The 24873-nt window shown below is 44.9% G+C and overlaps 1 long non-coding RNA gene across 2 annotated transcripts in view; it reads right to left on the reverse strand.

The window, feature by feature from the left end:
- Positions 1-24873, reverse strand: part of LOC147601477 (uncharacterized) — a 374683-nt gene that overhangs the window by 33691 nt on the left and 316119 nt on the right. For both annotated transcript variants that reach the window (XR_015258237.1, XR_015258238.1), the window contains one exon: positions 5440-5503. This is a non-coding gene — a long non-coding RNA (uncharacterized LOC147601477). The remainder of the gene's footprint in view (positions 1-5439; positions 5504-24873) is intronic.

The raw sequence follows: 24873 nt of genomic DNA on the forward strand, positions 1-24873 counted from the left end.
GGACCTGAGGTGGGATACTCGGGACACGTTCTTATCCCCTACTCCCCCAAAATCTTAATCTAGGACTTGGTCAACCTAGTTCACTACAAAACCTATACATACGTAAGATCTCGATGGGTAAAATTTTGCTTGGCAGCATTTCATAGCGCTTTGTGCCTCCATCAACGTGCCAGAGTTCACCATCCAAAGCTGCTCTCAAATAAAAGGTGAAATAAAACAGCTTTTAAGTAATGAAGCAACTCTTCCCTGACTTCCTACAAAACTTGAGGGACCCTAATACAGCCGAAATTTTAATGGCAAATGTCTTCTGTATGAGTCTGCTGCCCAGAAGCAGGAGAACGCGGAGTCTGTAAATAACAACTGCAATACAAGTAACGCCTGTTTGCTTACTTGATCCCAGTGAAATTAATGGTCTGTGGGTTAGGAATGTGTCACCGCCATAAAGCAGGATACGCTTGGGGATGGGGAATTGTCTGCTTCGTGTGTTAATGACGGAGTTACGGAATGGCAGCAGCCATTTCATAGATGAAGTTGCAGAAGGATTTTTCCTGTATGCTCAACTTTCCCTTTTTGTACTCCAACTAAGAGCTGAAGAAATTCCTAGGTCAGACCTGGGGCCAAGGTTGAATTTTTTTCCATAACATTTGAAAGGGATCTAGCCAGAGATTTTCACATGATGCCACCCCCGAGAAAACAGCTCGCCAGCACAGCTTGTGCCTCTCCTAGCACTCAGGTGTGCGCTCCCACAGGGGTGGCTCTGGGTACAAACAAAACTGCGTCGGACAAAATTATTGCCCCCCCACCCCAAGGCTCCTTCCCACGAAAGCCCCAGCTCTCCTTCTCCAGCCCCACCATTCACAGGGAGATGTTTGAATAACCCAAGAAAAAAAAGCATCCTACTAAGGAGTTGTATCTTAATGTTTATGCTATGGCTTTCTGTATAATAGGAATAATCGCTATTGCTTTGTAGTACACTTACAACAAATAGCTTTCGAGATTGCTCAAACACTTTAGCTCCACTTCAGCTCTTAATCAAACTCAGCAGCTGTTTATTGCAATTACACTATAAAGCAATAGACATTATCCCTTAACTAACTGTCTTATTAATATAGGTAGTTACACAGCTATTTCATAGTTACTTTTAAATAACTGCTTTTAATTATTTTATTAACATAAATAACCATCTCAATAAATTTAAATTAAATGCATATGTGAGAAACGTAATTTAAAGCACTGCGCAGAATTGCATCTGTTTACTAATGTTCAAATTGATGTCATTGTGTAATTCAATTAAAAGGCAACTTTCATTTATTTCCATTTCTGATTGCCGTGGAACACCTAAGACACTGGAACTTCCTAAATATTGAGATGGGCACAGTCTGGTCTGTCTTCTGTTGCTGTGTTTCCTTTGCGGTTTTAGTTTGCTGTCAGGAGGATGAGATTGCTTTTTATCCACAAAACTTACAATTTAATATCCCCATTTAGTTTTCTTTTCTTCCCGTTCTCAGCGAAAGCAACAGATGAAACTGGATTGCGTCTTGCCTTCTAGTTCAGCTGCACAACTCCGCTTTCGACGGAGAAAAGGATTTTATTTTCCTGTGCAATACTGGATCCTCCATGTCTGATGCCATTCGTGCTGGTAGGATAAGCTCTTTGCCTTCAGCTACGGAGAAGGCAGACGTTGCCTGACCTGGCCAGAAATCCCCTTATTCTTTGTCATGGGGGCCAGTTTATCGTTCAGGGGCGTTATTCTATCAAAAAATCCTCCACTGCAGAGTGGGCAACACTTGTACAGCAGCTTTCATCCCCCTAGTGCCACTAATGAACGTTTATCTGAAAAGGGATCACGGCAGAGATGGGCGTACGCCATCTCTCATTTTGCAGAACGGTCTGCCCATCATCCTGACTTATTCAGACGTTCTTCTCTCCAGAGTCCTTGCTGTTGGGGGTGAAACAAAAAAATCTCCCAACCTTATTCTGTTTCAGATTGCTCCCCTGAAAGAAAAGAGAACGCTTGCTGAAGAGGAAGGAGAAAAGGAGAGAAACTCCCTCCACCACTTGTCTGCCATAGACAGGAGAACAGAAGATGTTAGAAAGTTAGAAAGTGCTGGGGGAAACTTAAAGTGGCAAATGTAAGTCAGGAATGGGGTGAAAGTAAGGCTGGAAAATATAAAAGTGCAAAAGGAGGTGAAGAAGTCTCGCACACTTTCCTGCCAGCCATTTTCTTCTGCCACTCAAAACCTATCTATTGAGGTCTCTAGCTGGGTCAGGGACCTGTAAACCTGAACTGCTACCTCTCTGAAATCAAATCACAACAAACCTCCTCAAAAGTAAGTCAGGAACACGTAAAGTAAAATTTCTCTGAGGGCCTTGATTTGGATCCCAGCAGCTTTTAAGCTCCAAAACTGCAGAAACTGAGGCATATTTGGCTCTTGGATATCAGTCAATATCCAAGATGTTATGGAGAGCAATGAAGGGCAGAATTGGGTCCATGAAATCTAACCTGCTGATGGTGAATTCTGCTAACTTGCCAAGTCCATCCCGTTCTCTGGCTGCTAATAAGAGGACACAACCTCCCTAACAAGGAATCACTAAAGAACGGTGTTTCAAGGCATGTATCGTTCAAATCAGGATGAAGGGTACCTCAGCGACACCATGTCTGTGGAGAAGTGGAATGTAGCTGGAGACAACAAAGCTGAAAACGATCATTTATTTATTTTAATACTTCTATCCAAATGTAACAGGTAACATGAAGGGATAATTACAGGCTCTGTCAGAAAGGGGTTGCTGATGCTGTGATCCGGCAGACACGCTAAGCTCCTCAGGAGCCGAGCTCGTAAAAGTTTAAAGGCTATGCTGGGTAAAGACATAGGTGATTCAGTACAAAGGGATTTAACAGAAAAATGTAGAAGCTAAGAGCAAGGAAAGACATGTTTAAACTTCAGGTAACTGAGAGTTATCGGGGTTTGCATAATTGAAGTTGCGATGTATATTTGCCTACACTGTCGCTCACCTTTGAGCCCTACCTAGGCATCTTGACATTTATGCAGTCTGAAATCCTGAAAGCTCTAAGTTTAGACAACTAAATTGTTGCTTGTCAAGTTAGTCTTGACTGAAAGACAGGTGTTTTGTTTCAGAGTAACACTCCTTTCAGACTCCTCTATTCCCAAGCTCAGATTACTGAGCTAAGGAACTACCAAAAAGGAAATAACTTATAAGCAAGCAAAGACATTTACGTACCTTGAACAAAAGGGCAAAATCGGGATTTTTAATTATTGCTTGTTTTTTTGTCATATGGGACTCTCAGCTCTCGCTCTCTGGTGGGAGCTGGAGGAGCTTGGAGGCTTTGAAGGTTCCTACATTTTTGGTAATGTGGCAGATCCTTTGCTACCGTATGCAGTTTTACTGCTTCTGCTGAATGCAAACTGCTTTCTGAACAAATTCCTGAACATAAATCCAGCCGAGAATCTGAACCAGAATTCTCCAAAAACGTAACTCCTACATCCTAACTTTACATCTAACTCCAAGTGGGTCATTATTACCCCTGGTAAGTCACTGGGATCCTTTCCAATAACGAACAAGTTCTCTCTTGGCACAACTCTGCGCAGGCGACTTACACAGCCCAAGAGCTGCACATGCTGATGGTGCCACTGGGATCCCGCATCTGACTGCGGCTACACTTTTGTACCGTTAACGCAGTGGAAAGTGGATCAGGGAGCCCAGAAAGCAGCTCAGGCAGAACACAGCACCATCCGCCTGACCCCAAATTTCGCTGCCTTTGAGATGCCACTGCCTGTGAGCAGCGGATGAGCCCCTTACCATGAAGCGTCTCCTTGCAGAAAGCAGCAGCAGTGAGACCCAGAGTGCACCGACCCAGCCCTCTGATAATTCAGGTTTTCCCATTTCCCAGACCCTCTCTATCTGGGTGCTGGTGCCCATAACTTCTGGTTTCTCGGTCTTGTGGCAGGATTTAGACCTTCATTCCTTTGTTTATGACATTAAATTGGTTGAAGGCAGCAGAACACAAAGCTTCATCCCACTGTCCTGCCAATAACCTCAGCTCTGACCTGGAGGGACCACGTGTTCTGGCACAGGTTAAGGGTCTCTTTTAATTTAGAACCTTAAGCTGGATTTGAACAGTAGCCCCAGAAGTAAAAAACCAGTGTTTTTATCTGGGAAGCCACATGGCTCTGGTTTCCTGACTGGTACTTGTGACATCCCAGTATTGGCAAACCATGGAGATATTAACTGTGTGCTCTATTTTCTGCCCTTAATTATGGCCAGCTAGTCTGATTTTTCTTTTTTTTTTTTTTTAAAAAGGTTTTGAGTGACAAAGTGACTATGCATATCATTCCACATTTGAACTGTAAGACTTCAGTATTTCTACCTCTAGTGTGTAATTGGATCAGCTGCCAGTTACAGAAAGGAGCTGGGTGAGTATTAAGTGTGTGGAAAATGAAGAAGAGCCCAAGTGTGAAGGGGAGGAATAATTTGACAAAGCCTGCAGTGAGCCATACTTGGTTTTCTCGTTCCAAAATGGAGTAGGTTTTGAAGCACATGAGAAAAAAAAAAAAAACTGGCTTTGATTTATTAGCTTTGGTTCACAGAACGCTAGCCACAATCTTGGAGTGGCTCAAGACATACACATTCCCTGCCCCAAGGAGCTTACAATAGCAACATTATCACAACGAGGATGGCTAAGAGCCAAACTGAAAAACAGTCTGCTTTTATCTGACTCGCTAAAGCCCTGCCTTGAACAACCTTGTCAGGCAGCGCACAGATCTACAGCCATGGGCTTGGCCTCGCAGCAAGGCTGGGGCTTAGTGTGTTCATGATATGCTGGGCCTCAAACCATCGCACCCAATGCTCTCTTGTAGGTCCTCACTGTAGCACTCGCTTACTTGAATTCTGAATTTCTCAAAGAAAGGAATAAAGCTAATGCAAGCATGAAACATTTAAAAACCTACTACAAAATCCAAAGGAAATCTCAGCCCTTTAAAAAGGTGAGAAATAGATGAGGGCTGTGTCTAGTCAAAAAGTGAGGGTGTTTGTCTCAGGAGAAGTAAAATGTCTTGCCACTGAGTTCCTCCTTTAACCACAGTCACGGCAGGGTCATACAGTCAGACAGTTTTTTATCCAGTAAGGGTTCAACCATTTATTCCTTTATAAACTGCAAGTAAAACCCCTCAGACGTGAACAGGCAGTTTGCAGGTTTCTGGACAAACAGACTGGTGGGACAGAAGACCCAGATGCTGAGCAGGTAGCCAGAACATCCTTCGCTTTACATTTTAAAGTAGCTCAAAGATGCAACTCAGGACAACAGTCTGATCATAAGGTGACAAATGTAGGGGGTAAGGAGAGAGGACTGCAGCCTAAAATCAAAGAAAGGTCACAGTATCCAGAGCAGCTCATGAAAGAAGCAGAAGAAATGGCAGTTACCTCAAAATTCACAAACAGTCATCCCTCAACTGTAGAAATCCATCATAAAATCCCCCACGCTGATCTGTAAGGAATAAGCAAGAAACATTCGTTAGCGGTGCAAACAAACATAGATAATTACAAATATGCCAAGCGGACTGACTGCCCAGTGGCAGCCAGGACACCCGTAGTATTGCCAGGAAGGTGGAGAGAGCAAAGAACAACTGAGCTTTGCTATCTCCCAAGGCTGCTCTAAGCTATGCTCGGTGGGTTACTGCCCACAGGACCAAACTGATATTCTGAGATTTCAAAATTCTTCTGCTGCGCCTTCAATAGCAGCCACTAATTGAGAGGAGAAATGTCCAAAAGGGCCCTCGGGCCACGGGTACAGAGTCACATCCTTTCTCATGGATATAAAAGCTCTGCAGACAAGTCTATCAGGCAAACACAAAACAAAAAAAAGCCTCCAAATCACTTCTCTCTGACTCTCCAAGGCTGGCAGGGCACTGAGATAGAATGCCCTGCCTCAAAGGAAGTAAAGATTGGATCAGAACATCTCAGAGTGACAGAAAGGGAGAGATGGCAAGAGGCAGTAGCGTAAAGGTTTTATCAGCACGGGTTTAGGATGACCACGTTACTCATAGGTCACCGTGCTTTCCAGCTGACTAGCGACAGAGGAAATAAGGAAGACGACGGCCTGCGGATTTCCAGGTAGCAGCTGCAGGCAAACCTGCCTTCTCAGCTGCCCTTTTAGTCTGGAATATGCACGGCGCTGCTCAGAAAGGGGCTGACTTTGTACGCAAAAGGGAACCCACCGTGAGATCCCACTGTCACCAAGTGAGCTCTAGAAGACCATCAAGACAATACTTTTGTTTTTAGAGGGAGGAAAACTCCAAATGCACGGCAGTCGGTTCTGCCTACAACAATCAAGCCATTACAAATACCATTTATTTATGCTGAAGTGATACTACGCTGCCAGGCGCTGTACAAAGACTTCACCGTGGACTGCTCGCATTTTTCAGAAAGTACCAGCTAATCAGATATACACACAGAGCTGAGTGGAAAATCATATCACCATTCCTGACATTTCTCAAATTAGCAAGAGCTTATAATGAAGCTGTTGTAAGGCGTCTCTTTCAAGGATCTGTTGGCTACCTCCCTCGCCAGGAATGGATGCACGTGGGGTAGCTGCCCTCCTGCTCCGTGGTTAATTCTCTCACTTCGCTCCGCGTTGTTTGTTTCCTGCACTCAGAAATCTCCTACTTGTGTTTGAACCCTCTGAATACTCTCTTCAGCTACACACAAGGAGCTGGAGGCCTTGGTAACCTTCTACCTCAGTAGTTCTTTTCCTGCAGTCAGGAAATTATCTCTCTTTTTTTTTGTTCTCTTTCATTTTATTTATTTATTTTTTAATTACAAAGAACTAGGGGAATTCCCCATTCCAGTGCCTAGCTTTACGCTGGGCCCTGATGGCAGTGAGTGCTGACAGCAGCAAAATCCCAAGAAAGCTACACCACTCACAAACAGAAGTGTCTCACTGGGTTTAGGTCAAAATTTTGATAATTTCAGCAGTTCCACATTCATATTGGTATTGAGATATCTAAAAGATGATGTATGCTTCCAACAACATCAGTAAGCATCACGATGTGCCTGCGGATTTTTCCATGAAGACCTCAAACCAGACAAAACTCCGAGACCTGATTTAATATAAATCCACACAGATAACGTAGTCATTGATATGTCAGTTCATACCTGCAAAATACCTTACCCTGAAATATCCTGGCCCCTGCGTCTCCTGCCTTCAAGCAGAAGGAACAGGCACTAGCAGAGGAACGCTTCACGTCTCTGCCTCCAACGCTCTTCAGCGACGCGAGTTCGCGTAAGGAGCTGGAGGCTGCAAGCTGCCTTCCGCCCCAGCAGGTTTTCTTTTTCCTTCATTCGGGAAATTGTCTTTCTCTTTTTTTTCAACGTAATCAACGAGGAAACTCCCGCTTCTCTTATCCAGCTTTGAGAGAGGAGCTTGGGCAGCGCGAACAGCTCGGGCCATCGCGTCACCGTGCTCCGCCTCCCAGCACAGGTCTGTCACTCTGCGCACGGTGCTTGTGTCGCGTTGTTTATAGGGTGTGATGGAGCAGAGGAGAGTAGAGGTCGGGTAGGAAGGGAACAGGGCCGTGCCCAGCAGCACTGGGAAAGTGTCACTGGAAGTATCGGTCTCTACAGGGTAGAGGGAAGCAGAGCTGAGGGCTGCGGACAGGGATTAGAGAGAAAAAGTAAGTGGCACCTGTCATGTGTTTTGCCAGGATATAGGAAGAAGAAAAGAAGTATGAGGCAGACAAACAAGAAGTAAAACCTCTTGTTTTAGGAAAGGGGGAAAATGCACAGAAAATATCCTAATACAGGAACCTCATCAGTAGCAACAACTCAAGGAGAAAAGAGGAGTGATGGATCGCTGTGCTAGCATGAGTGAGGAAGGATAAACCAAATCTTTTCAAAGCATTAAAAAAGAAAACCAAAATGCATTTTAAAAACCTAGTGGGAAAAAAAAAAAAGCCAGAGGACAAATAAAACAGAGAGAGAGGATTTCTATGAGCACAAAAGCAGAGGTCAGTACCCTGTGGTCATTTCCTAAAAAAAAGCATAAGTGAAGGTAAATACCTAAACATAAAGACTACTCCTGAACAAATGAGACGTTGATTGCTACTCCCTGATTTTTTGGAAAGTCTCCTATTAGCATATCTCCAACGATAAATGCCTTAATATGATGCCAGCTTTCTGTAGGCAGAAATGCACTAACGCAGCAAACCAGTTCTGCCAGGCAGACAGCAAAGTAACAAGAAATCATGCCCCCTCATGCCACGTGCCACCGCTTTGCCCCACGCACATCCTCTCTCATATACTCCTTGCGCTGGGAGCCGAGAGCTGAATTCAAACGATAATTACACAGGTCAGTCTCTGACCAAGGCTCCTTACTCCACATCCTGCCCCAGTTACTCTTCTTTTTTTGTCACTTGGAAACAGGTTTGTCCGGGCAGAAAAATTACTTCTGGATCATTCTTGCCAAGACTACCAAAATTGAAAATTGCCAAGAGTCTCCTCTGAGTGGCAATGACATCCACACAAAGACTGGATGGGTAAAAGCACGTTCAGGAGCTGTTTGGTCTGCGGCTGAGCCTGAGCTGGTGCCCTGTCACGACGGTAACCTCACACCATTCATTAAGCCCACCGAGCTCAAGCCAATGTTTCAAATCGCCTCGAGGGTGCCACGGTGCACAGCTCCAAGCTCACCTTTCTGGGGAGAGGAGCACCTGAGCCACCTCACCGACTTCAAGCCTGGAAGAGGAGCCACGGTACGGACGGGCAGGCCCAACACTGGGCAGCGATGGCTCTGTGGCGGAAGAGCGGACAGGAAGAACTGGGCAAAGACCAGAGCCTGGCCTTTTCACTAGCTCCAGAGGGGTGGAGCAGATGTCCTACTCTGTGGGAAGTAATTCCAGACCTGAAGCTTAAGCCAAGACAATTTTGGGATGTAACTTCATATTTTGAATGTCAGAAGGAACCACTTACCGTGCTGGCCTAGTTTTAAAAGTAAAGATGTATGGGTGGCCCTCAGAATTTAGGCAGCAGTTTGATGAGGTTAAAAGTTGCGCCCACTGATGTGTTTTCAGCAGGGAAATACCAGGAACGAATCCTTAGGCGTTATACTGTATCTGGCCAAAATGCTGCTCTCACTTCCATCCCATCAGTGGGTTATACGATTAACAGGAATCGTTTCCAAGGCAATATTCTGCCTATTGATCAGGGCCCCGCTGCGGAAGGGACGGATTCACACTGGCACTGAAAGTCTCTTTTGCAACGTATGTACACACAGTCACTCGCAACAAAAGAGCTACATACAGTCCTTCGTTTACCAGTAAAATCCAGTTAGCTTCTGTGGTATTGCACCAGCATAAGCGAGGCGACAGTCTGGCCCCAAATCCTCAATTCCACAAACCCCCATACCGTGCTGCTACAAAGGTGAGGCTGCTTCAGCGGCAGAGCAGACAGCGCCCAGACCCCGCAGTCTCTCCTCGCACTTCAGCTCACTGGCTGTACGGGAAGTATCACTTTAGTTCACGACAGCATCTGCACCAAGAGTGCTTCTATACACATCTTACCTGCCAAAAGAAAGGTTTTAATTTTTTTTTTAACCCCCTCTGGGGGTGGGAAAGAAGATGCAGATTAATTTTTTAAATAGGAAAAAAAACCACACCACCCCAGTTCCACCTTTGCTTTAAGATCAGCTGTCGAACTGAAGATTGACTGTGCCATGCTTAGGGCCAGACGTTCTTTGGGTTTGGTTATTGTGCTTCTAAACAGGCAGCTATACTGTAAATGGAACACAAAGGAGTCAAATCCAGCCTGCTCCAGCACGGGTCCAAAGCCCAGAGAGTCTGCGATGCTGTAGTCTTTTGTTTCAAATGCAGACAGATAAACTTCAGCCTTTTTTCCATGACGGTTATAATGCAGAACGCGAAAAACTCTCGGGATGGTTTAAGCTGCAGGGTATTCTCCCAGAGTTCTGTCCAAGAATAATCTAGTAAAAATGTGGACAGAGAACCATCGACCTCTGCTTTCCCCCGAACATATGCAGCTCTGATCAGTCTGGTATTTCAAGAAAAACAAGGTCCTGAACCCTAATCCTCAGACACATAACAAAGCGCACTTCACAGCTGTGATGCACAGCTACTATCAGCTCCGAGGCCTGAGTGGGTCCCAAGACAATGCCTCCTTTATCACCCAGAGGACAAATATCTAGACAGCAATATTTTCTGCTTGAATGCTTCAAGCATCTCTCGCAACTCCTGACTGAGAGAGAAAACTGAGCCGAGAGTGTTTGCTGAGTGATTATTTTAATTTACTACTTGATGTAAATCTAAATGAACTGACATCCAGCTTGAGATGGACAGAAAACAATCATTGTGAAAAAAGAAAGAAGGCTAATATTACAATATCATCGGAGGAGCGCAGGTTTGGGCAACTTCAGCAGCGGCAACGTAATAGATAGCCAAGCAGGGTTTGCATTTCCTTTTCTTCACTCAATTACCATAATAAGTTCTGTAATTTTAGGGCTGTTTATTTATCAGGCGATGGTAACAAAGACACGCAGAACACGGTGTCTGAATGCCATACTACAAAGCAGCGGAGCGTAAGCTCTCGCACGCAGAGGGATCGCCGGTTCTCACACACCTGATCATCCGCGCGGACGCGTGTTCAGGAGCAACGATATTCCCCATTTTGGTAATTACTAAAATGGCACACGTTTTTGCATCCGGCCCAAAGCAGAGCGAGGGAAAGGGATAGAAAAGGAAGAAAACTTCCTGGTGAAGTTCTCTGGCGCCTTACAAACCTGTCAAGTCACTCTGCAGAGCTTTCTCGGATGAACAATGGATTTGGGACTTGGCCTGCCTGCACCGGGGAGCCTGTCACTGCTGCTCTCTGATCCGGGTTTCCAACGTTTGATGGCTGCGCGGTGTCACGGAACAGCTGGAGGAGAGGCGCCCCGGCTGAGCGCGTGAGACGGAGGGGGAAAAAAAAAATAAAAATCAACAAACAAAAAGCAAAAGCAGAGATTTCTTTGTGAGGCAGACACACGCATCTGGGCTCTGCCAGAGCGAGACGCGGCACCTCGCGGCACGGCCTGCGGCGCCCTGCACCGAAACAAACAGATATCGGTGCCCCACGGGCCCCCCGCGGTCCCAAAGGAGGACCCAGGGAGAAGGTGCTCCACATGCAATGCCACCTCAGACGGAGGTCCAGCAAGAGCTCCCTCCCAGTGCGGTTCAGCAGAGGGTTCACCACCTCCCGCTCCTCCCCAAAGGCATTTTTGCAGCAGGAGACCACCTCCGTGGGCCCCTCCAGGCCAGCAGCCTGGAAGAGCGGGTCGGAGGCAGCGCTAGCCCACGGCTCGGTGCCTCTCTCTCAGCACATCAAAGAGCCAAACCACACCCCCGAGGCTGACAGAACGCACCTGGGGCAACCTCTCATTCCACTCCGAGATGCTTGTGTCAGTTTTGGGGGAATTTAAGGTTGGAAAGACAACTCCACAGGCGTAATTTCTTGCACGTTGCCTTAGAAGTATGTACCTAATCTGAAACAACACTCACAGCTTAGTGTTCCATTTTGCATCCACCAAAGACTGATGGAAAAGCTCGTAATTGAATAAAAGGAGCTGAATAAAGATGAAACTTGATGGCTTTCTAAGACCGCCATTCAACAGCCTCAAGCTTTTGGCAGAGTCCCATGCCTTCCTATCAAATTATTCGAACCACTACCTTAAAGAAATCTCTGCAGTTCCTTCTTAAATTCTACAGGAGGCTCAAAAGCACGTCAGGAATATTTTTACTCTGTACCATAAGATGTTTTTCATCAGAGTAACGTGCCTCTTAACCCATAGCCATATATTCAATTAAATTGCACGGGCATATGTGTGTTTATTTACATAATGTGTAAATGTATAGCTGGGTATATATAAACAAAAGGCTTTCATAACACAGAGGAACACACATGGCGGTATAATTTGTGTATACGCACACCGGGTAACTGCAGCCGTTCATGTCAACACCATCCATCACCTGTATTCACCAAAACGGTGTCGGTACTGCTCTGCGCGCTGCCTGCGAGTTCACCACAATGATAATCTCCCTCCTCAATTAATTAAGGACAATTTAAATATTTTAAGCGAATTACATTAACACGACAAAACGGGAAAATTTAAATTGTGGAGCTGCGAACAGAAAACCTGTGACAAAGTCCCTCTTTCAACGCAGTCACACAGAAAGATTTTACAAATTGACAGCAGACATTATGCACAGCCTAACTGTGGACGTTTTCTGTCAAGCACTTCCACAGAGAGACACAACAACGGCTCCGGTGTGAAAAAAGAATTATCTATGGGGGACCAGTCCTCGCTGAGGGCAACCTTGATGAGTCCAAGCGTGCACCTGGAGCAGCACTTAAAATAACTCCGTCATACCACAGTTGTTCATCATGAAGCTCTGTCTAAATCGTTGCGGGTTTGCAATGGGCCTTCATTAACTGCTCTTACGTATAAATACTATCAAACCTACTAAAAGGAGTATTTTTAAAATGCCCCTGGTAAATATTGCTTCAGTAAGGGGGTGGCAAATATGAAACATGAAATTTTACAGACAAAAATGACTTTTTTTTTTTGTTAGATCTGCGGTGCTACTTAAAACAAATCAAAAATTTTGCATTCAGGACTCAGACAGCAGCGAGACGTTTTCCCTTCTAGGGACAAAATTCTGGAAGGAAGTTTTTAAGGAATCTAGCTTGTATTTATCGCCTCACCATACAGCTACTACAGATCTAGCGCCCTTTTCACTGATGAAGTGCCTGATTAACACGTATCGTTATCGGGATTTGCAAATTAAAGGCTGGATCTTGCAACACTTATGTGAGTCAGCCTTAATCACAGGAGTAGTCCACAGCAGGAGTAAACGTAGCGGGATCGGGCCCTTCCGAAAGGAGCCAAGCTTCATTAGCCCCTTTATGTGATTTTACACATATGCATGCTTTAACGGAGCGCGGTGACGTAGGTACGTACAAACGTACTCTACTCGTGTGAGTAGTGCCAGAGATCTCAAAGGGATTTGGGATTTCCACAAATAAAATTAGGTTGTTATAAGACTGGGTGACTCTGTACAAAAAAAAAAAAAAACAAAAAACCCAAAAACAATAAAGAGGACAGAGTGACCTCTCCATTTTCCTCAGACTGCTTGCTGACAATACAATAAACCTCACTACAAACACGAACACAGAAGAAGGGCAGGTCTAGCTTCTGTTGCTTCGCCCGTGCCAAGTGCTCCCACTCAGACTCGGAGAGGTTGCCAAATGGGGTCCGCACTTCTCAGCATCTAAGAAAAATACTCTTGCAGTTTAGCTGGAAGAAAGTATCTTCCTGGCACTGCACTGTGTGTCGAAGCAGACTGTGGCCATGTCCAAGACAGCCACGGATGAGCTTCTCCACAGGGCAAATGACCTCCCCCCCAGCTCTGGGCCACCACACTGGGCTGCTGTTTGCCACCCGAGCTTCTGCATGTGTCTCAGCGTCGGAGCACGCGGGGCACGGAGATCTGTAGAAGATCTGAAGGCGCAGGGAACTCCTGCTGCTTCACCACACTCAACAATGCTCGATATGCGATGTCACGTGGGGTGATCGCAGAGATGATTATGACATCACAAAGAGAGAGAACAGAAATCGCGTGAAACCCCAAAGAACTGATGAATTCCTCAGAGGCGGTTTTCCTGGCAATGACCCTTCTCAGAGGTGTTGTTTACCCAGAAAGAATTTTTTCTGGGGTGTCAATACTCCAATCTAAAGACCTCACCGCATTTCCTGTTGGTAATTCTTCGCTGCAATTATGACAGCTGTTGCAATTAGGTTATTCTGATTATGAAAATCTATTTCCTTTTAAAGATTTAAGAGCAACCTTTTTATGAAAAAGAACACCTAAAAACACTGAAATCCTTTCAATCCCTTCTCGTGCCACAGAATCTGAGCACAATTTATCTAGATAAGTTTTAATTATAGCCTTTCCAGAAAGACAGGACCCTGTATAAATAAAAAGAAATATAATTGATAAATGTAGTCAGATGGTAGCAGGTTGTTTAAATAGACCATTAAGCTCAAAATGTCTAAAGTTAAATTAGATTGTATTCTCTTTCACCTAGGGCTTTTGTAAGGCACAACTGGCATGTATAGTCTTGTCCACATTAATTTTTACTGCCACGGTCAAAAAGCAGCATAAGTCTGAAGCTTGTGCAGAATTTTCTGTCTTTATTTGACGTGATCGCAGTAGATGAATTAGCTCCCTTGGTGCAGCGAGTGAAAGAAGGTTAGTTGAGGGAAATAAGGAATTTTCAGAGGAAAGGAAAAGTTTGAGGGAAACATATGGTTTAAATGCTCTAGCCTATTTCAGATCAAGCTGGGAGAGTTGAGATCTGTTGGTTCAGAGATCCAGTTCACTGCACATTCCTACTGTGCCTGCCTACTAATTGCATCCCATGTTTGTCAATCAAATATTTGCAATTAACAAAAATATTCCCTTAAGAGACGTATACCAGAGGCTGCTAAGGATCCAGTGCTTCGCTATTAGAGTCAGCTCCAAATAAAAAAAAAAAAAAAAAAAAAAGGTCTTTAAAAATATTCTGCCGCTGATGACACTGCCAGACACTTCCAGTCAAAACATTAACAAGCAGAATAGGTGGCATGGGGGCTTTTCAAAGAGATTTTTTTCAAAGCAGAAAAACTTTGATCTTAGTGTTTCTGACCCATCCTCCACCTCCGAGTCTTCAATCTACAAGTACATATAGTGGTTTAATTTCACTCGGTGCATAACTTGCCTAAGGATAAAAGTTGATCTAGATTTTTTTTTTATTTAACTCCAATTTAACTGATGCTCTAAAGCTGCCCTATCACCGCAAAATATGCACTCGCACAAGGTTTCTAAGCAGAAACTGAAGAAAGCAGACTAGAATAATAAGAAACGCACAAGGTTCAGAGGAAACATTAATTTGTAAATAGGTAGAAATGCCAGTAATTTGTTGGGAATTGAAGACCTTCCGCACGCAACAGCGAAGCACGGCAGCTGTGCTCTGCTGTTTTATAAATCAATATTGCATCTGAAGGTGGTGTTTGAACGCTTGTATCGTTGTGGTTTGAGTCAAACAAAGTTCTGTGATAAGAAATGATCAAACAAAACAAACAAAATCCCTTCCCCATCTTGGCAGATAAATTCCAAACACCATTCCACAAGAGGGATACAACATTCAAATCATCCCCTTTTTTATAATTGCATAAACCCCTCAGTCGCAGGAAGATGATTGCATTGGTGATGGACTATTGTATTCTCAACGACATGGATCATGCCAACGGAGAGCCCCTGCCAAACGCTAATAGCGCGTGCGTTTTCCGCCTGACCTAAGCGCTGAGCTTTAAACCCCATCCAAGCCAAAACGCAGCGGTCTGGCACGAACATGACTGGGACCAGGGGACTCCAGCCTTCCACTTCCACCTCGAAAACTAATTCCTTCAGTGCCACGAGCAACCACTTATCCTCACTGCTGCAGCTTCGCCATCAAAATACAGAAGATAATACACAGCCAGCTAACGCAAAGAGCTCAGACTTAGGCCAGGTCTACCCAAGGAAAAATCTGCCAGCGTAGCTCGGCAGGTACAGCTTGATTAGCAGATATGCCTCATGTCGACACAGCCCGCACCTGCGAACGGAATATTTTCCCTGCCATCTACCAATTCGCCCATGCGAAGTGAAGCGGAACCCCAGCAATGCGAATGATTTTCCTAATCAAAAGTGATCTAAAATATTGTATGCCTTCACGAGCGGCACTGCTTTGTTTTCTCAAAGGCTGCAAACAATCGGGAAATGTTCTGAAGACACAAAGGAGTTGCCTTCCCTTGCCATGTTTTTATCTTTATAAAACATTCCCTTAATTTAGGCTGTGGCTTAAAAAAAACCTCAATATCACAAAGCTAAGTATCAGAGATGTAATACTTGCAGAGAATGGGTGGAGAGGTAAGACACGGCATTTCTCCTAACCCACCAAGCCCAGTTTCTGGAACTTCAGGAAAGGAAGGGAGTTGGGAGAGCAGGAAAGCAATATCCTGAGAGACATCTGCTGGCCGCTTCTGCCTCGCCGAGCTCCGCTCACCGACTGCCGAGCACATCAGTTTGGAACACTGGACTTTCTCAGTCACGGGGCAACTTGGTGGTCATAAAAATCATAGCTGCACAGCAAACAAATATCAACCGACAGCCCTGTCTTTGGGCTCCACAAAAGGTTTAGCAACGTCCCTTTTGTCTGACTTACTACGAAAGGAAACAAATTCATCACGGCGACGGCAACCAAGCGGGCTGGGGAGAAGCAGGGTGGCTGAACAGCATCCCACGCCGAGCCCGCGGGCACATCTCCAGCCTAGTGACCAGCTACAGACTTTCCCGAAAAACTCACTCCAAAGCTTGGCGTTTGCATCCCTCAGCCGGCTACGCGCCCCTCTGCTCTGCCGCTGGCGTTGGCTTCGCAACCGCGGCAGATAAAGGAGGACAGCAGAGCTGGGCAGCACAGAGCAACAAAAAGGAGACAGAGCCTACCCAGCTTTGAAACGGCTGGCGTTGGGGAGACTTCGAATTGCCGACTTGCATCGAAAAGGCCCGTTTGTAAAGGCTCAGCTACCGTTTTGCAGGGGGTTGTCAGATTACAGAATTTTAGCATCAAGTTTGAGGTGGGAAAAGAAGAGGAGGAGATGGAGGAGTAGGGTATTTTTGTTCCCATCCTTCATTTCCTCATAAGGAGACACTTTTGATGCAAGAGATTTTTTTTTTTCTTTCTTCCTTCCTTTCCTTTTTGTTTTTTTTTTTTTTTTTTTTTTAATCTGGTAGCATAAATTTGTTTCACAAGATGCAGGTGTCTGAAATATTTAAGAAGTTCTCTTGGTTTGTATTCCTAGCCTCATTGATGAGAAAGCGTACGCATGGTGACATGGTGAGTTGAAGCAATGATTAAAAGGCTTTTGCATATGCTCTTCCCAGCTGAGTTGTTGTTCTCCTCATTGTTTTAAGAGCAGAGAGAAAGCGTCTGCAACAGCTGCTAATAAGCTCTTACGCGACTCTGCTACCATCACGATCTGCTCACCCCAGAAGTGCGTAGTGGGAGCTGAGGAACCCGGTCTTGGCAATTTGACAGACACATCCCTGACGTATTTCAGCTGCCGCAGGAAGTTTGCGACACTGAAAGGAAATGAAATTGTGTGTGGAAGGTTGAACAGGAACACGGGGCTTGTGTTTGTGCGCATGTGGGATTTAAAGCCATGGGCAAAGCAGGGACACGTGTTATCAAAGGCACAAGTAGGAATTCCGTACACAATTTCCATTGACTTTCAATGGAAGAATACTTTGTGTCTTCAAAATTCTCCCTCTTTATTTACTGTACTTCAGGAATAAACAATGCTGAAAACTTAAGAATGTTTTAAAAGGTATCATACATGGAGTGCTGCTGCTTTAGGATACTAATCTAGAGGCACAAGTTGGAACCACCTCAATATACTGATCTTTTTTATCTCACAGACGTCCCAAGAAATCAGCTTGCAACACCTCTTGCTCAGAGCTTCAAATTTAGAGTGCTCTAGAAGTATAACCTGACCTGAGAACGGACCAGTTTGGGAACGCGCATTGGCCTACACAAGATGGCATAACTACTTGTTAGCTCTTCATGGGCAAAGCCAATGGGACAAGAAGAGCAGGGTAACGATATCTAAAGGTCTAACTCATGCGATTCTCCCATATAAAACCAAACCATATTGTTTCACTGGCAGAGGAGGAAAGAGGTTGGTGGATTTAAGAGAGATCCAGGCGGATGGATCGGAACCCATGGCAGACGCTGCGGAAGCCGTACGACTGCATAGGTGTGTGCTTCCGTGCCGTTTGGCTCCAGCTGTGATAAATGCAGTGGTAGCCGTTCCGTTCTCCCGTGAACAGCGTCGTGCCGTCTCTGCAGGATGGCTGTGAGCAAACAGTCTGAAGATGTTCTAGCAACGCATATAGCTGCATATATTTTCCAGAAATAGGAGTTTACTCTTTGGCAGACAAGTTAGCATCAGAGCTGCAAAAACACAAGGAATCTAGCAAGTGCCGGGAAAAAGACAACCAAGCAGAGAGACAACGTATGAAGCACAAGAAATAAATAGAGATTGAAAAGAAAGAAAAAGAGAAGAACGACGAGCGGAACTAACAGCAAAGGCAAAATGGAAAGAGGAAGAGATGGTAAGGAAAAAAGAGAAGTCAGGAAAACTACTGAAAACAACTTCTGTATGAAAAATGTAAAAGTGGTAAAAAGCAGAAGAGGAATCAGAAAACATTTTAACTATTTTTGAATTTGCTGCCACTGATGGTGCGGTGGAGGTCCTGCTCCAGCTGCCTCAGCCCTCATCCCGGTGTCAAGCAGAAGAAGAGAATGACAGAGAATGACGGCGACTCTTTTTTGTCGGTAATTGACGGGAAGCGCTGTTTGCCATTGTGTCAGTCCAGCACAGTGCCGGCAGGCAGGCCGGCATCAGTGCCAGCGACGGAAACTCTGCGGAAAGGTTCTTACTGTGAGCAGAGAAGAGTCAGGTACTCAATACGAATCTGTGAGGCTTGTTAGCAGGAGATGTAGGAGACAGCTTTTTCAGTCTGCTGGTAACACGGAGAGGTGGTTTATAGGGCAGCTCTGAAGCCCGGCACAAACAGCCACTCCCAAGTGCTGCAACGGACCCCGATAGTTTCAGCATCGCAGAGGACGTGCAAACTATTTACGTACACCTCATTGTATGGCTCCTCTACGTTCTGTGCTCCCTCGGATGTGGAAATCCAGCAGTGATGGTTTGCAGACTGCACCACAGCTCTGGGTACCCCAACTGCCTTTTTACCCACCTTTCAAAATAGCAGTTGATTCCCAAGGCGATGGGACCAAGTATTTTTTTTTTTTTATTAATCCTCATTCATAATATTTAAAACCGACCTCTTTATAAGAACTACTGGTTTCTTGTTTTCAGTGAAGTAGAAACAAAAAAAAGGTTTTAAGGGAGGGGTTAGAGAAAGAACAGCCAACCGTGGTACTCAGGGAGCTCAGCAACCACAAAGTGCAAAGGTATTTAAGCAAAAAGGAAACTCTTGACCATTACAAGGTGCCCGAAGAGGTGCAGGCATGGAAAGAAAAAAACAAGTCATCCCACTCATAGATTTTTCTCTGATTTCACAAAGTCCTGTTTAAAGGAGCAGAAACGACAATGGCAATTTCAACTTGAAAACAAAACCCTGAGCTCAACAACCAAAGACCAGCACGAACCCGTTCTTTTCCCAGAGACGAACTCCGCATTAATGAATTTCGGACACAACTTTCTGAAGCTTGGTTATTCCCTTGGGCCACAACTTTACCTCACGTTAATTTACAGTTCAATGGCAATTTTATGGACACTTGAACTTTTATTACTGTATAACCTATACAACCAGAGTCGAACAGATTTTGCTAGGAGGATAAATGATGGCTTGGTTGTAAAATGAGTTATTGGAACTGCCTTTTCGATACGTTACAGGCCAGATGGCCAGCAGCTGCTTTCTCTGACCGCTCCAGTCTCCCGTACCCGCACCCTGAGCCAAAAGGGGACGCCGCCCTGCTGCCAGCTCCACCGGCACGACAGGAGACGATGAAGCTCTTGGCCTCAGCACTCCCTGTAGCCCAAACAGTGAGGCAGAGCGCCCAAACTCACCAGGTCCTCCCTGAGGACACTGAGCACTGCTGGGCTCTGCAGATGCTGACATCTGGTCATGCCATGCAAGGCTCATGTTCCACTCAAACTTTGAAGCCCAGTTTCTCCACCAAAGCCAAGTATTGCACCAGCTGGGCCATATTTCTTCTGGCAGAATCTGGCCCAGTATCCTTGGCACAAATCGTTAGAAATAGTGCAACGCTCATCTTTTGGTAACCTGAAGAAAACTTCTCATTGAGATGAGCACTTTCTAAAAACCCTTAATCTCAGAAATTAACTTTGAACTTCCCAAAGGTTTGTTAAAAAAAAAAAAAGGGCATAAACCAGACCACTTCAGGTCCCCGGTGGCCCAGGAGACATTTGTATCAGCACACCTGAGGGCAGCGGTCTGTGGTGCGATGGTGCAAATGCACGGCTGGGGTAGGAAAGCCACTTCTAGAGCTCGTGGAACTGAGAGGGTTCAGGCTGAGCAGCGAGCGCTGCGCAGCCTGGTCCAGCCTGATGAGCAGGCACTGCACAGCCTGGTCTCACAAAGAGAAGAAAACGCTGTGAAACAGGTACACAGGCAGCTAAAATTATCTTATTTAGGACCTTTGATTTTAAATAACCTGAAAGAAATTGTTTGGGGGGAGATAGTTAATGTTACAGAGTGCCAGGCTCTAGCACCTTCTGGAATTTACCTTAATTCATGTTAAATACCATCAGAAAAATCACAAGGTGGAAAGCAGAGCCATGCTAAAAATGATTACTATGGGCAAAATTATCAGTAGTTTATTATTGTAGCTCAGAATATTTATCCTATGATATTGATTTTATTACAGAAAACTCCTTATACTATGTAATAGCTACTATAAAAACTGCTGCTTTGCACTGCTCGTTTAAAATTAGCACTATAATATTTAAAATAAAAGCATGGCTAATTCTTTTAAGATTATGGAAAGGACAAAATCCAGTGCAGTGAAAAATGCCACTTTCCAAGAAAGAAAACAGAACAAAATATTAATATTGCCTTAGTCAATATTTCAGTTTTAGATAAAATTCACCCTGAAATCTAGCCATCAATTTCTTATAACACCAGAATTGATTTTTTTTAAAAAAACCCCTAGTAGTAACTTCATTTAAATCCAGTCTTTCTAAATCTGTAGCTCTTCAGAAAAATGGAACTGAATGGCAAACCTCTCTTTTTTTTTCAGCTTCAAATCCCATTTGGTGGGTACCTAAAATAATACGATATGCACCTTGGGTGAAAGTACGTGCGCATGGGTCCTCCTCAAATGATCCTTTTAAGGATGCTGGCTGCGTACGGATCGTTGGTGCAGGATCACTGCTGGAAGGGTCTGAAGATTTGCGGCAGCAAGCTTTTTTTTTAAGAACTTGGGAGGTCCAGACGCAACAGTCAAAAGTGGGAAAGAGTTTGCACTTGAAGAGAATGGCTTTATGAAACCTTTCAAGTATTTAAGAATTAGAGCTATTAAACGAGTGATCTATGACTTTTAAAGCTCTGATCTGCCTAATCTTTCTTCCATCCCTCTCCTCTAAAGGCATTAATAAAGCCCAAATTAAGCCATGCCAAATCCTTATTTTCTGTCTGAGTTTGATGTTTCCAAGGCTATGCAGTTCTACCTTTGTTTTGACACACAGAAATGTCACCTTTGCTCGGAAATACGCATATTTGGCAACAAAAGAGGAAATAAAGACTTTCCCTACATTGTAAGCCGTGTGTTGCAGTCTGTCAGCAATCAACAGGGGCAGATGTTAAACTCACCATCCTGTCTTAGAAGCTGTTCCTTATTTCATCAAATTCCTTTCTTCCCTGTAGAGTAGGTCTGAAACAGGAGGCCCATCATATCCATCAGCTGCTGTCTCTTAAAAGCATGATAGCAAACTACCCTAGATGTAGACGTACTCAAAAGTCACAAAACTAATCCTAGCATTAAACTGAGCTGCACGGACGCATCAGTGCATTCTCAACATCACCCTGGGCTTTGCCCATCTTGGGGCAAAAGTCCTGCGGTGCCTGCAAGTGATAAACCCCCACCATGTAGCTTTGCCTGCTGGAAAACTTGTTGCTCAAAATTACACCGTGGTAAAAAGGCAAATTCCACAGGGAAACAGCATCTTTTACGAGATGGACTGGCACTCTTAGAAGAAACAGAGAAGCTTCAGGGGACACAAGCCCTGCTTCAGAGATGATACGGAAGCAGCAGTCTTGGAACTGAGTTCTTCTTTTGCTTCCTTTCAGACCTGAAGAATGACCTATGTTCCCGAAAGCTTTTTTTTTTCCCTCCATAACTATTTTCATTGGTTTCATAAAACATTTTCTTTCTCTTCACAACCCATGGCGTGATTATAGCCACGGAGTACAAAGGCCAGAGCAGCATTTTACTATTCACAGTAAGATTACTAGAGAAGCACCTTAATATTTTGTAAGCCCAAGTTTTTACCTGCTACACACAGGTGACAGAGAGTGTAGAAAGAGTAATTTCCATCTGTGAATCAGCCAGTGCCACCTTTCGACAGGTCAAGAGGAATCACCCAGCAGCAGGTATCGGACCCCCTTTGGTCCTTCCAAAGGTTTTTCGGCTGAAGCTGGACACCTCATACCTGCAAAGCGTATCGCCTTCCCCCTGCCCGGCACGTCAGCTGCAGGGTCAGCGGCGGAAAGCACCGCCCAAACTGTACAGCTCTGGACGCTGATGAGCTGCGCCGGTCAGCGTTAAATTGAATCTGGCCAGCCTGTAAATCAGGATCATACACTTCTCCTCCAGCTATTAATTTATTCAGTGGAGGAAGGCATTTCATACACTTTTAGTGTCTGTTATTTGATGGTAATCGATTAATTTTTAACTATCTTTCAGCCCTCTGATGTTCTATAAATAGCCTAAGCTAATAGAGACATTTTTATACTGGAATGCAGATCCACCGTGAGGTTATTTGAAATAAAAAAAGGAGCAGAGTAGAGTATGTTTGTTCAATGTGTTATTAACTCAGGAAGGAAATTGAGCTATAGTGAACTATGCAGATCTGATTCTGACAGCTGCAAACAATTCATAGTGAAAATGACTCAGCCTAATTCACATTTTTTAATTCTTTTCTCTCCCACTTTCTTTTGCAGACAGATAAAGGGTTTAAAATGACCTTGAATTGAAAACCCTCGATTTATCTTTGTGTTTTCTTCTTTTGTAGTGTTATATCCAAAACTTCCTCACTGGGAAGTCAGTAAAATCAGGCTCAAACCCAAACAACAATACGCCTCCCCTCCTCTCCTAGTTTAATACGAGGTTCTCAGATCCTGCAAAGGGAGGAATAATGCCAATACAGATTTGATCCCCACAGTAATTCCCCAGAAGAGAGAGCTCAGACCTTAATATCACGGATGGCAAACATGGGGCTGAGGTGCAGCGGAAGGCGCCTGGCAGAGTTTCGGAGGGAGCGCGGGGCAGGCGCTGCCAGCGGGGAATCTCAGGTCCTGCTCTTCACTTGAGACTTTTCACCATCATCAGGATGAAACTGCACTCAAACTTCACCCAGGGCAGATTTCAGCCCTGTCTCTCCAGCTGCTATCACAGTAACACAGCTCTCTGTTGCTTTTCCTTCCACTTCCTAGCACCTTTCTGATACTTTTTGGTGTACCTTCTCATTTTGCTTCAAACGCTTCCCAGACAGTGCCGTGGGCGATGTAAGTTGTTCTTCAGAAATTCAGTTTGGAAGGGAGAGACACAAACCCTCAACCGTGGTAGGAAACTCAGAAACATTAGTGGCCTTTTTTTTTTTTTTTCAATTTACATTTTCCCTGTTAGTTCACCCTGAGATCCCAACGGCACAATTTACTAATTAATTACTATTATTAGCTAATGGCAGTGAAAACTGAAATTACTGCCTGCCTTAAGCATAACAAAATTGACAATAAATCTGTAGTCTGTGAATCCCTTTCTCGCGCAGGTCCGTTAACCAAACACCAAGAACGGTGGCCGGGTCGATGCTTTTCAGAAAACCACCCGGCACGCAGGGACTCTCAGCCTTCACGTTCCCAAAGAGAGGTGCAAGCAAGACAGGGGACGGACACGCGCGTTCCTGGGCACTGGCCATACAGGGGCCCTCCCAGATCCAAGAGGGCTTTGTCCTTCATTAGCTCCAGTTTGTCACAGCAAGTGTGCTCCCATCAACATGGAGATGGCTACAGCTATCAGCACCAGGTACTCGCCAGTTGTACGCAAAATATTTTCAGTTTTTCTCAGATTTGCATTCTCCATATACGTATACGGCACATTTTAACGCCAATATTTAGGCCTCTAAATCCTTTCCAGATGACTAAACCAGCGCTCTGCTTCGGAAAAGGGCTGAGCCCGTGGAGTCCCCGTGAGGACTCGGGCCTCAGCCCAGCATTGTCCCACGCGATGGGCGAGATGATTTTCAGAGAGATGGTCTTTCAGAGAGCTGTGGCGTAATGAAGCAATGGGTAGAGGATATTTGAAATACCGGAGAGCTGCCGTGTTGGATGAGAAGCTCACTTCATGCAAACGTATTTCACGGCTTCTGCCTCGGTGCGGCCAGCCAGCGGCAGCAGAGGAGCCTCCCACGCCACTGGGATGGGCAGCACGCAGAAGTTACGTTTGGATGCGACAAAGGCAGTGCGCAGGGCGGGTAACGAGCGGGGAAAAGCCTGAAAGCGTTTCTCATGGCACGCTCCAGTCAGCCTGTCCTCCATGCTCAGCCTTACCCCGGTAATCCCAGTGAGACCTGCTGTTATAACCCTCCGTGAGAATTAAACTGCAGAAGACGTCCGCTCGAGAGCAGGTGTACGGGTTTGTGTCTGTATGCATGCGGATGCCTATGTAACAATTATTCTCTCTCCCAGTCTGAAACAGTGGGTGGTCACTAATGTTAGAGCAAAATCAATAGGTAGAGAAGAAACTGTTTACAAAAGCATGACAATGGCTAGGTCACTTACTCAGAAAGGAAGTTAGCATCGTTACAAGAAGAAAATACTCCAAAGAGGGCTATAATTTAGTGCCTAGATACCACAGTGACTGGGAACTGCATGGACAGATTAGGCAAAAATTAAATTTGTTTAGACAGACAAAACGTAAGAGTCAGATCAAAGAAATCAGCCTCGCTATAGTGTAGGGAATACT

The sequence above is a fragment of the Chlamydotis macqueenii genome, chromosome 3 (genome assembly GCF_036417535.1).
Source record: "Chlamydotis macqueenii isolate bChlMac1 chromosome 3, bChlMac1.mat, whole genome shotgun sequence".
In the NCBI taxonomy this organism is placed as follows: domain Eukaryota; kingdom Metazoa; phylum Chordata; class Aves; order Otidiformes; family Otididae; genus Chlamydotis; species Chlamydotis macqueenii.